Raw genomic sequence first — 14,449 nt, forward strand, 5'->3', positions numbered from 1 at the left:
GTTCTCAGGCGACCACGAGTCTGAAAAGCAAATTGGGAGAGACCTCAACAGGCCGGAATAAGACCATTGGAACCATCTCATAGCCAAGCTGTCAATGAAAAACAAGTTCCCAAAGTCAGGCTCGATTGTCCAATTAATAACTGGAGAACATTTTCATGTTTTTCTTCGATGATCCGAGTATGTCAGTATTTAATTATTCAGTGTGCAGATTACCCAAGCCTACATTATTTCATTTCTTCATCATGCTACCTACCCTCTTTGGGCTACTTCACTCTTCCTTTTGGGTGAAATGACAATAAAGTTAAAGGTCAAATCTCATCCATTTCACTTCTTAGCAATTTTTGTAAAGGTCTAAACTAAGAGAAGCTATTGTATGAAGTGTACAATAGACAATAGGTAGACAGTAGATCGATGATAGATAGATATATAGATAGATATAGATAGATCACTCCATCAATATTTTAAATATATAAAATATTTTAAAATTTTCCAGATTATTGTATTTTGAAATTGCCCAGAAAAAATCTCTATCAGGTTTAGTATATTTTATATTTTATCAGGTTGGTTATTAGGGTATTAAGGACAAAGGAACATAGAAACTTCACTAAATGAAGTTAAAGCCTGGCTTTTCAAGGGGCCATTTAGGAAATAATTCAATCTTGGTTGTAACTCACAATTCATTCACAGGAATATTTCAGTTTCAAGTTTCCCAAAGCAGAAAGCAACTTCATTGTTTACCATCAGCACCCCTTCAAATTCACTCTCTAAGTTTGCTCATTCCAGGATGAAATCTTGAGCAATGAGGAACTCCCAAAACACACAAGCCTTTGAAGTGTTTCTATTAAATTTTGAATTTCAGAAGTTTACAAAAAGTCTTTGGTGGGCCCTGTGCAAACATATGTCACATGATACCCCCAAAATGAAAGTTGGAGTGCTGTGTGATTCCTGAGATAAAGCCCACTGCCCAGCACGTCATGGGGAGAGATACCAACGTGGATGACCCGCCCTGTTCTGAACTTGCTTATTTCAAAATCAACCACTAGATGTCACTGTCCAGCCCTGTAGGAAGCAACGTGGGGCAGAACCTCACCCTGCAAGTGAAACTCGGAGTTGTGCACCCACAACTGGTGACAGGCTGATCAGCAGATGCCAATCACCTTCTCCAAAAGACACGGATTAACTAGCCCCTTGCTAATTGCCAATTTACAGCTGAAATATGACTTCCTAACCCACTCTTCACCCTCTTCGTGCCAAGTTGGCTGAAGCTCCTGTCTACTTCCACGCACAGCTTGAGGGCAGTCATGTGGTTGACGGTCACTCAAAATCCTTCTTCATAGGAACTGTAGGAAGTGAAGCTTCCAAGAGAAACCTCTGGCTGCCAATCCCACCCCATCTTAAGACCTGCCTCAAGTCCAAGTTAATCTTCAGAACTCCTCATTTCCCTTGGATTGACCCTCCTTCTGGTAAATTCTCTCCTCACTGCAGATTTCCCCTGCCCACTGGCTGTCCAGTCCTGTCCTCTACTTTAGATACAGAATCAGAAGATGAAGAATTGAGTCCAGCTGTGACACCCACCTTCTGATCTGGAGCAGATTATTTCAACTCTCTGAATCACAATCATTTCATCTGTAAAATGGGTATTAATGGTTTTACTTACTACTCATGCTTGTTGTAGGAACAATAGGATACTGGATTTGAAAGTACACACTGTAAATGGAGAGTCCTGTCTAGTTATTACGTGCTGGGACATTTGCTTTTCCCAAACTTTCCCACCCATGAAGACAGAGCAACTATATCACAAATTTCCTCAGGAACCTGTGCTAAGTAATTGTGTGCCTGTGTAACAATTGAAGTATTTATTGACCACCTACTATAAATCCAACTCTATGAGAAGGGATAAGAGATGTGTATCATGCTATCTAGACTTAAGGAGTATAATTTTCTTTTTCGACAGAAACAAGATGCATAGGCCAGAAAATAATAACACAAGAATGTAAAACAATAAAATGCCTTATTTTGCTTTAGACAATAATTTTTAAGGCAATAAAATAATTGTGTTATATACATAACAAATATTTATAATCTGAGAAATTAAGTAGATTAAGTGTGTGTGTGTGTGTGTGTGTGCTTGTCTTAATATCAAAAATTGTTCTTTCTATATCTGGAGGTCCCCATGGACCTCCAAAGTAAGACTCAATATGTTGGTATTGATAATGATATTGTAAAACTTCAGCTGAGCTTTGAGGGGCTTTAAAGGGCATAATTGTGGAGGGTATTTTCAGTGGGGAAGTAACATGAGCAAATGTTTGGAGGCAAAAATGAGCATAAAGCATGTAGGAATGGAAGAAGGCTGGCTTCACTGGCATAGAGTCCCCCTGGTGAGGAGTGACAGCCACCTTGGCTTGGAAAATGGGATTCTGTTCTATGGGGCCTAGAATGCCTGGCATGGGTTGTTTTTGACATATCATGTGTGGGTGTGTTTTTTCTAGAATTACTGATCAAAATTGGTGCTATTAAAAATAACTTGGCAATAAAATATTTGAGGGCAGGAGTTTTCAATTATTTTCAAAAACATGAGTTGGGTAGTTTCCTGGAGCAGAGTGAGAGAAGTTGGTAAAGAGTCCTAACTATAAAGAGAATTTGGGGACTCTTCCCTTTTCCCCAATCCTAAGGCTCATTTACAACTCTACACTTTATAAGGGTTGTTTCCCCTACAGGTAGTGTCTGTTCCCTTTCTTCCTAGTCTATTCAAGTTCTACTTGACCTTCTGGCCCCTGTCCAAAGTCCACACCCTTCAGAAGATAAATCTGGCTCCTTCAATAGCTACTTGAGAGAAGAGTTTCTCTTCTCTCCACTCCCTAAAATAGTCTGAGGGGCACCTAGTCCTGCTTAGTTTACTTAGTTTCCTCTCCTGTTTACCTATATATGCTCAGAATAGCTTTCAGCCCTAAAGGAAAGGGGGGAGGTGCCAGTGCTTAGAGAAGGAGCATTGGCCATGGCATCTCCATCATTACTTTATGGCCATTATGTTTCATTTTCTCAATGGGATTAAAGCAGGATGTAGCTTGTGACCCTCGCAAGGGGTTCTATAGAATAATACTAACTACACTCCCTAAAATAATGAATGCTACATACAGGCTTGATTCTATTTGTTCAGAGATCTGTTTTAGGGAATTCCCTTTTCACTGTTGAGTGGACCTGAGTTACCTTACTGTGTAAATAAAAGAAGGCTGCTTGGTTATTTGCTCCCCTGTTTTATTGCCTCTGCTTGAAGACTGCCTATGGCACACAGTGTCCCTTTCTACCTCTCCAGGTGCTCAGGACCCTCGTCACCACAGCCCCCAGTCCCTAGGACAGCACCCTACAATCAAAACCAATGGTTCTCGACCAGCTGTACATCCAAGTCACCTGTACACTTAGTTTTGCTGTTTATGTTCGTTGTCGATTGTGTTCTAGTTGTTCTTTAGCTACCGTGGTGTCAAAAGTCATGGGGATGACTTTCAGAGACTGTGATAGCTACAAAAAAATCATTTCCAAGAGGGTCCCCTACTATGCAGAATCTGACAAATTTTGTAACCATGGAAACTTTCTTTTCTTTCACAGTATTTCATGGTACCAGTGCTCGGAAGAAAAGCATATGTGGGGAAATACTGCTTTGGTAAAACTGTATTAAAGAATCAACACTTTAAATAACACATTTGTGATTGGGAACTGGAAAAGCATATCACATCTAGAGAAAATAACTTTAAACTGAAATGAGGGTTTTGGTTGCTGGGAAAACACTGCATCCCACCAGAAGCACTTCTTTGGAGAGTCTAATATTTCAGAAAAGATGTTGAGGGTGTTGTTAGAGAAACAGTCTGTGTAAAAGTGGAGAGTAAAATAAACAACTTCTCAAGATTCTTCTTGCATTTATGATTCTGTGCAAACATATAAAGTAAACCTCTTGGCATAAATTACATGTGATTATTCACATTACTCACATTAGCATAATCCTTTAAGCAACAAAATACACTCTACTACCCTCACATGTGCTAATTAATGGTCCTTTTGACCATGAAAAATATTTGAGACTATTCTCATAACAGCTTATTACAGAAAAATCTGAAAACATCCCCACCCTCACCACCCATAAAAGTTATAAATATTTTTGTTACTAGGATTAACCTTAGAAAAAACCTCTATGATTCCACAATAAAAATTAAGGGGTAATTTGAGGTATAGCCAGACCCAAGACCTCACATGTCTAAATTGAATGGACTTAAAAAATGGCTATTTATCAGCTGTGAAGAAAAGAATGGCAAAGTATCACCTCCTAAGAGGAAATAAGCACAATAAATTAGTATCAAGAATGACAGTCTAATACAGTTCAACTTTATCCAGTCTTCAAATTAGCTTCAAAAAATACTAGGCAACACATTTTCTCTTTGATGTGCTACCTTTTCAGTGGTTTAAGGCAGGAGTTAGGGAAAACTGTGGACACTGTGGATGGCTATTTATGCAAACTGTCTGAAGGTGTTCTGCCCAAAATGAGCTTTCTCATTGGCCTGCTGTGGCCTCTGAAACTTAGCATTTTTTACCTTAAGGCATCATTTTCCCCAAATTTATTTCTCAATATATATTATGTGAGAACATAAGATTTGAATCTATCAGCACCCATTAAACTTGAAATGAAGGAGTTCATGAAATTAGTTACTTGACACCAAGCAGCAGCCAGTGGAGCTGAAAATGGGTGTGATAGAGGTTGTAACAATCATGACACAGAGGAGAGAGCTGGAAGCAGTGTAACCCATGGGTGTCCCCAAAAGAACATGGAAAGCCACGAAATGCCCAAAAAGTTAACAAAGAATGTCAAAGAAAGATGAGCCGCAATCACTGCGATAGTCAACCTCTAAGGGTCAAATTTCTTAGTGTTAAGCCTGACAAAGCGTAAGCAAGGAGAGACAATTTTTAAAAACTTAGAGGTCCTACGGATGGCTCATATAGGTCTTTGTCAAGTGAGCGTGTGCCCATTTTTACCACTGCCTTCAAGGGTTACCCACATGGAGCCTGCAGGAGAAAGGGCCTCTGGCTGAATTTGTTTTGACACCAACTTGTGTCATTGACTTTAGCTAGTGCTTTATGGGGAGGGGCCAAGAACCCAGGACCAATCTTCCATGCACCTCAACCTTGATCACAGTCAGCACAGGTCCTCCACTGCGCGTAGGAAGGACTTTGCCAAAGACCGGGAAGGAGCCTTTTCTTTGGCTCCTTTGTTCTGGTCGCTCTTCTCAACCCCCAGCTCTGTCTTCTCCATTTGAGCACCAGCGTGTCTCATGTCATTCTGCCCACCCCCATTCCTTTCCTGTTATACTTCTTGGTAAAATACATTTTATTGACGTAGTAGGATGTTCATAATATATTTGGTGGGAAAAATATATTTATCGGTGTTAGAAAACACTTTTTAAGAGAAAGAAAAGTATAGTGAGAAGTATATAAAAGATATATGCCGAGGGGTTACATTTTTAAATTATGAATAGCGATGTTATAGCTATTATATTAGTGATATTAAGAGTAATTGTTTTCCTTACTCTTTATTGGGGTGGTATTTGATATATCCATTTTCTAATTATGTAATGTTATGTTACTTTTATAATATTTATTGTCTATATTTTAATAAAAGATTTGCTACAGATTATTTGTAACAGTGACATTTTACACTCATTCATTCATTCATTCATTCATTCGTTCGTTTGTTCGTTCATTCATTTGTATAAATATTTAACGACCACAGATTACGTGGCAGGCCCCTCCTGAGTCCATTAGTTACTTTCCTTGGGGCTTTGCCATTAATGGGGTGCCTCCCAGGAGCTGAGATAGAAGATTTTTCTGCAAAGGACTCTGCTCATGACCCTGAAGTCTCAACACACAGGTAGCAGCAGCTTGCATCTGAGCTCCTGCTCAAGTGCCCAGCACTGCCTCAGATGTGTGTCAGCCACAAGTTGGGCCTCCAGGTGTCCCTGGGGATTTTATCCCCAGTAATTGTGCCTCTTCTTGCTCACTGAGTGTCCTGTCAATTCAATAATTATAGCCTGAACCTCATAATGATTTTTTTTCCTGTGTAAGCAGTTACAAGTGCTCAATGGGCACCAAGCAGTAATAATACCCACATTAATGAATATGTTCGAACAGATTTGGATTACTTTGGCATATATAAAGATATAGTATTTTATATGCATTAAAAAGAAACTTGTAAGCACTTTGACAAAATAACAATCAAAAAATAAAATAAATAATTCATGGCCTGAAACACCCTCAATCCAGGTATCCAGAGAGGTGACCTCTATCTATTAGTTAGTGCTAATGAGAGCCTTGCCTCCTTTGCAGGGGAAATGTCCCAGCCACAGAGAAAACTAGTGATCTGCTGAGGTTGGCTGTCACACAGAAATGCACACACAACCTTCAGGTTTTCCTGCCGTGGTCAATATTATGCGAGAGAAGAAATAAATTAGTCATATTTTTTTCAACCCACTTAACTAGAAATATGGTAGGAAACAGAAATGAAAAGAAGGAGGGAAGAAAGGGGGGAAGAAGTATAGGAAAAAAGGGAAAGAATAATATTTTCCTCTACAGAACAAAGCCAGCAAGAGAGCAATCAATTCAACTCAATATCTTCTAAGCCATGTAAAAAAGGGACACAGCTGTCTGATGAGAATAATAACCTCTGTGCCAACTTCTTCCTAAGCAGCTGAGAAGGCAAAGTGAAAAGTCTTAAGGCGATGGAAGAATTATAAGCAATAGGGTGGTCTGCTCTGACATTGTCTTATACTTTAATATTAATTTTTTAAAAGTGTCAGTTGTAACCTTGGCAGGTGTGGCTCAGTGGTTAGAGTGTCACCTGCATACCAAAGGGTCTTGGGTTCTATTCTAGATCAAGGGCACATACCCAGGTTGCAAGTTCAATCTCCGGCCCCAGTGGATTGCATTGGGAGGCAACCAACCGATGTGTCTCTCTCACATTGATGTTTCTCCCCCCCACTCTCTAAAAAAAAAAAATCAACAAAAAAAATATCTTCCAGTGAGGATTAAATAAATAAATAAATAATATAAAAGCATCAACTGTCATGTAACTCTTATTTCAACTGCCTCTCCTTTTTGAACTTCTGAGTAATGAATTTCAAATTAATGTATCCCACATTCTCTCCAACCTACTCCCACCAGGCAAAAGGCATGAGGGGCAAATTTTATATAATAATTACTATTTTAATTGACAGCCCTCAATACTTTTCTATCTCAGAACATGAGGCCCCTCCAACTCAAGTGCCAGACAATGTTGCCCAGGCCGGGGTTTTGTTCTTCTATCCTGTCTGGGGAAACCTCCCATACTCCCAACAGCCCTCCTAAGGAAGCAACCAAATAGCCAAACCTCTGCAGATAATCAACTTAGCACCCAGCCTAGAGATTGGCTCAAGAGCATCCAGGACACTCTGAACCCCAGAGATGAAGCTAGAACCTCAGTCTCTCATCAGCATCATTACAGAACACAGGACCTGCAAATCCCTCTCAAGTTGGGAACAGCTTGTCTGCACCTTTCCTATGGACATTGTATTTCTTCCTCCAACCCTCAAATTCTACTGTGAAAGGAAATTTAGGCAAAATAAAATAACTTTGAAAAACATAGTCAGAAATCCCCTACTTACTCCCCAAATTTAAATACTCTTGCTTTTAAATCATACATCTCTACAGATCATGTTAACTGTGGTTTATGCCTATGAAGCTGCCCTCAGTAGTCATTAACAGTCAACATAAAGTACATGCAGAATTTTCAACAATAGTATCTATTCATTCTTTCTCAAAGAGAAATGAGCCATACCACAGAATGTTTGAAAAAATAAAAACTGAGAGGAACAAACAGGTTAGACACACAGTTGCTTTGGCAAGAAACTCAGAGAGCTTCAGACAGATCAGAAACTGTAATTTTACAGTCTTTCATTATTCTACTGCTGGGTGCCTTCCTTGCTTTATTCATGATCTGAATTCCTGTTTCTGAGTTGCCTTTTAAGCATAAGTTGATAAGCATTAGTTGATAGATTTTGGCTTAAACTCAACGGGAGAGAAAAAAAATCCAGGTAACATCATCAATTATACAGAATAAAGATTCTGACAGAAAGGCTTTAACTTGATCTTAGCCCTTATAACCACAGAAAAGAGGGGGAAACCCCTGAAAGCGAATTAAGAACTAGTCTTTGTGCCCCATGAATCATGCCTTGGCTGTCATCATAATTCCCTTTTACCAACCATGCAATTCAAAGTCCTGTTTTCTAAAATCTTAGACTTTGTTGTTTCTTTGTTATTCTATCCCCTTGTTAAAACTCACCAGTTTAAGGGCCTGCCAAAGAGCAGGTTCTTTCCTGGGCTTCTCAGGCTGGAATTGCTCAGATCTTGCAATGTCTTCCTATTGGTTCTTCCCAAAGCAACACTCTAGTTACTCTGCACTTGAGCTGCTTTGGGGCATTATCAAGTGAAAGGTATTCATTTTCTAGACTGTCCTCCCCACCCCTCTGTTGAAATGACCAATCGTATCATTGGAAATGATAATCTCATCTTATTGAATTGTGAGGAGAGATGCAATTTTTGGAAGCTTAACTTATTGGTGATTAAAAACCCAGCAGCAGCTACTTGTCTCTTATAATTGATCAGAAACAAGAATAGTACTGTTTGTGAAATGTACTTTAAGACACCATATACTTGCTTTTTTCTTTTCAGATTTAAAAGTCTCAGGTTAATCTTTAAATAATCAAGAATTAAATCCTAAAGCTTTTATTGTTTGCTTTCTGAGCTTAATTTTTATCAAAACATATTCTCTTCAATTACCTACTATAAATGCTTGAGAAAGAGCACTAAAATAGAAAAAGAGAAGCTCAGAAAAAATTTTAGACTGCTTCTATGAGTTTGACTTTTGTTTTTAAGTTCCCCATATAAATGATGCCATGCAGTATTTGTCTCTGTCTGGCTTATTTTACTTAGCAAAATACCCTTAAGGCCCATCTATGTTGTCATTAAAGGACTTCCTTCTTTCTCATGGCTGAATAATATTTAATTGTATAAAAATACCACACCTTCTTTACCCTTTCATTCCTTGATGAACACTTAGGTTTTTCCATATCTTGACTATCTGTATGATCTCACTTTTTAAAAGATTCTCATCATAAGTCATGCCTCATTTTTCCTCCCATTCACCCACCTACTATCCACCAGGAGATAAGATACCTTACTTTCAAAAGCCTGCACTTAGCACTTGGAGGACACATTTGTCTTCCTTAGGTATATGATTTATTTTTTAAAACTTAAAAATCATATGTCTCTCAAAGGAAAGATACTAGAATGAAAAAAGTAATGAAAAGATGCTTAAATGGGAGTGAGGGAACAATACAAAGGACATTGACTTTCTTTATTTGCATGTGATTTTCTACTCATGCCAAATCATGCCTGGTGCATGGATTCATGCTTGTCACAAAATGAAATCTCTGACTGTGAATTTAGTTCCAGAATTAGCTGTATTTACAATCTATATAAAAGACAAATAATGGTTACAGAAAGTAAGAGTTAAGTGTCAAAAGAAGGCATTGGCCTTTCAAGGAGGAAGACATCAATGGATTGAAAGATGTTGGCATTTTCTATGCAATATAATAGTGTCCATATGACCACAGAGGTAATATTATTTATTTAAAAGAAAAAATATGTCAGTTTGAGTCAGGAAATCTTAGATACTGGGCATACATCAATAAAAAAGACAGACAAAATTTATTCCTGTTTTCATAGTTTCCATTTTAATGGAGGTACCTGGTCACTACACAAAATTTATTTAATTACAATTGGGATCAGTACCTTATTCAATAACCATTTAGAAGAATTACAAGTGTCTCTAAAATCTATGTCGACAAATCCCTATTTTAAAGATGAACAAACAACTCAAAGGCCAATGGCAATGAGAGGATGTGTTTGATGAGGGTACAAAGCTTGGTAAAAGCATCAAGCCCCAGCCAAGGGTCCATTTATTAGGTCCAGCACTTAGCTTCTTCTGGGATGCCTGGTATTCAACCCAAGGTAAGAACCTGCAAAGTGCACATCTCAAGGTTTCAGCCAAAAGGATCTCGATGCCACCACTAGGACAATAGTAGTTCCTGGCGTCTGGTCCACTGAACTGTGTTCCCCTGTTACATATTCCCAAACAATCTTGAACTTCTTTGTAAAACTGGTGACTACCTTTTTAATGTGTGTCTCTTCTGCCTGAGAGAAAAATTCATGAGAACAAGGACTGTTTCTTGGTCACCAACAGTGACCTAGAGCCAAGTACAGTATCAGAAGCATAATTCATAGGTACTCAGCAAATATTTATTGAATGAATCAATGAATGAAACAGAAGGGTTCCATGTTAGCATTAGAACTGAGAGGCAAGAAATCAGCATGACCCAGATCTGATGCAGATGTTAGAATTAGCAGACTAGTATCTATAAACAGTTATTACGACTGTATTCCTTATATATGTTCAAAAGTTAACCAGAGACATGACAAATATAAAATACAAAAGAATCCCTAATCAAACTTATAAAGATAAAGACCACAATGTCTGAGGTTTTAAAAAGAATACTCTGAATGGGCGTAACAGCAGATTAGGCGAAGGTCAAAATATGGTGAACTTGAAGAGAAAGCAATTGAAAGTCAAAAAATAAAACATACAGAGAAAACAGAATTTTAAAAAAATTAGTGGGCTGCAGGAAAACTCTAAATAGTTCAACATATGTGCAATTGCAGTTACTTTAACATAAAAATATTCAAATTAGTAATAACTGAATTGTTTCCAATTTGATTAAAACTCTAATATGATTCAGGACATTCAACAAACTCCAAGGATAAGAAACACGAAGAAAAACTACATCTAGACACATCTTAATTGATTTGCTTAAAACCAGTGATTATGAGGAAAATTTAACAGGAGCCAGAAAAAAAAAAGATGCATGACACAGAGGAACTAAGATAGGGTGACAGGAAATTTCCCACCAGAAACAACGCAAGAGAAAAAGCAGTGGACCAGAGTGTTCAAAGTGGTAATTGAGGTGGTGGGTGGACATTTACCTAAAACCCTATACCCAGAGAAAATGTATTTATTTCAAAAACAAATGTAAATACAGACATTTAAAAAGTGCAAAAGCTGAAAGAATTCAGCACCAGCAGACCCACACTGCAAGAAATGTTCAAGCGAGTCTAAGGCAGAAGGAAAACGATGCCAGCTTGACCTAGAGATCCACACAAAGGAATGAACAACAGAAAGATAATTGTGTGTGTGAATATATATAATTTCCTTTTCATTATTTAAATCTCTCAGAAATGTAATTGTTTAAGCTGAAATACAAAAAAAGGCCACATGGGATGTACAGTATATGTAAAAGTAAAGCAAATGAAAACATTATAAAAGTCGGGGTGAAGAAAGAAAAGTATAATATTCTGAGGTCCACATGCTGCATGTAACGAACTCTGGTAACTGATAAACACACACCTGAGGTCAACAAGCCAATCATGCTCATCCCAATCATAGTTTAGGTTATTAAAAGTTCTTATTTTTTGCTTGAACCCATACAATTCCATGAACTACCCTGGCTGATCAGTTGAAAATCCAATGCCTCATTTTGCAAAGCTTCTTGCCTAAATAAGCCCAAGAGGAAGATGAATTATACCAGCTGCAGTGTTACAGGGCACATTCATAAACTCCAGTCCAATGCCCTGGGAAGTGTGTAAATGTTGAATGCTGTGATCAAATGAAACATAGCCTGTAAGATAAAAAACTTGAGAAAGACCCGCGTGGGTGTGTTTTGAAGGGAATTTATGTACGTTCTCATAGAATTAGCTCTCTAGAGATTTACTGGGAGCAAAGTGCAGATATACTTCCATTCACAGAAAGTTTCAAAGAGAGAAAAAAGTGAGTGAGGTGAAGTAAATGATTTTTTAAGACATGGTTATTTTTAGTACAACTGAAATTTTCATTCATACATAATTTGAGAACCACTCAGGTGACACTTTCATGAAATGAAAAGAAGCTATGATAACATGAGGACAGAATTTTTAAAATCTATAAACTCTCAAAATTTATTTTAACAGCAAACAAAATGTTCCCAGCCTCTCTTCAAATCGGTTTCTTTTTTTAAGCATGGGAGAGAGACTTATAGTCCATAGCCAATGCTCTAGCCACTGAGCCAAACTGGCTAGGGCTCCAGCCTCTCTCATGTCAAGCAGGGCATGAATATGACAGCTGGTCAGTTAGTGATGGCGGGCCTCAGGGACTTCTACCTAATGATAGAGGTACAATAAATTTCTTCTACAAATTTTATATAAACTGTTATTGCTGTTCATTACATATTTTTAAATCCTTACCCTAGGATATATTTTTTTTAATTGATTTTAGAAATAGAGGAAGGGAGAGAGAGAGAGAGAGAGAAACATTGATTGGCTGCCTCCTGTATGCTCCTCAACCAGAGATCAAACCCGCATCCTGAGTATGCGCCTTCGTCAGTTAACCACTGTCTCACTGATTCCTAACTACCAAAGTGTTTTTGTGCCTCTAAGCTTTAGCACGTGCACTTTGGTGTGGAACCCTTTCCACCATTAGTTTTAATAATAAATGATATTCAAGGTTCATTTCAAGAGCCACCTCTGTCATGAAGTATGTTCAGTTTCCCCAGCTGGAGATGGTTTTCCCAGCCTTTGTGACTTTCCTCTGAATTGTAGTCAGTTTTGCCTTAGTTTTTGCTTGTGCGTTTTTCTGATTATGGGCAGCGATTTTGCTCTAGGAGAAAGGCTCTAGAAGGGTGATTCAGTAATCTGATTTCTTGGTTAATTTGCAAGATAGTCCTACTTTGTTGATGGATAATGTTTTTTCCAGGTGGAAGAAAATAAGTTACTTGGAATACAATGAGTAACAGCAAACACCCATATGATTCCATGATTCTCTTTTATGGGGTTGCTGGGGGGCGTGGGTTGGGTAAGGAGCCTAGGCCCTAAGCCGAGAGGAGTAGGACCTGCATTTCTCACCCTACTTCCCTCAAATTCTCAGGCTTCCAGTTATAGGAGCACCTGTCAAATTGACATGCCACTCCCTCCTCTGCCCAGCAATGCTGCTCTTGACTTCCAGTTCTTTGATGAGTGTTTCTGGTGTCTGTTTCATCCCTGACCCTCCCTGCATCTGGTGACCCCTTCCAGCTCCTCCTCATCTGATCTTTCAGTCTCCAACACTGATGACTGCCTCATTTGTCATCTACCCCCTGACAGTCTCAGCTGCTTCCACCCTCAAAGCAGCAAAACTTTTCCTCTGGGGGTGCAGCTCTTCCAGCCCATCAGCCCATCTCCAAATACCATCATACTGGGAATTAAGGCATCAACATAAATTTTGGGTAGATACAAACACTCCACAGCATATATCCATGTTAAAAGTAATTATCAGAAAGATGAATGGCTTATTTTAATATTTTCTGGGTCTTTTATCTATATTTGCTGAAACAAATATTTATTTTTTATGTAATTAAGAGAAGAAAATCTACAATAAGTGCTAGTTTCTATGCTTTAGAATAGCTCCTGCTTCTAGCTATAAAGGTTTAACTTGGAGAAAACCAATTCTCCCACTGAGAATAAAAAAGGTAGCTTGTGAAATGCAAAACAAAGAAAGAAACAAACAAAAAACTAAATTGAATGAACGTATCGAGATTCTACGAAGGCAGCCAGGATATAGAGGCTGAGATAACAGAGATGAGCCTGACATTCTTCTATGGTTTTCCCTTTAAGGCATTTGCTAAGTCATAAGTAATGTGGGCAAGGAGACTCAAAAGTTAAGCAAAAACTGGATAAGAGGAGAAATTTTAAGTAGAATTTTCAGCAGTCTCAAGTGGCTAGAAAGATATACTTGGAGTTTAAAGCTACCATTAAAATCAAAATTCAAGCAACCAAAATCCCATAGAGAAGAGGGGCTCAGAAAAGTGGACTTAATGTCTGTGGTCAACAAAGAGTGCCTGGTAAGAGGCTTAAAATCTCAGCAAAATTGGCAATCTCATTGTGCTGAGCAAATAAAAACTGGGGTTACATGCCTGCTTATTGGGAAGGATACGATAAACAATCCAAAGCTTCAGAAGGACTCATCCTAAATTAAGAAAGGTGAAAATATATCAGGTCTTTAAAAAGACTGAAATAAAGCTTAGAATCAGTTTAAATCCTGACTGAATTAAGATGATCTGCTCTTCTCTGGAGGAAGTATTTTATATGGTTGATATTCAGTCAAAAATTACCAAGCATCCATATCAAGGAAAAAGAAAAGACATAGAAATGATGTAAAAATACAAGAATATAGACATTGGAATTAGTAAACAGTAATTTAACAATACAATACATTACATGTTCAAAATTTACTAAGATAAAAATTTTTACC

The sequence above is a fragment of the Miniopterus schreibersii genome, assembly GCF_964146895.1.
Source record: "Miniopterus schreibersii genome assembly, chromosome: 6".
In the NCBI taxonomy this organism is placed as follows: domain Eukaryota; kingdom Metazoa; phylum Chordata; class Mammalia; order Chiroptera; family Miniopteridae; genus Miniopterus; species Miniopterus schreibersii.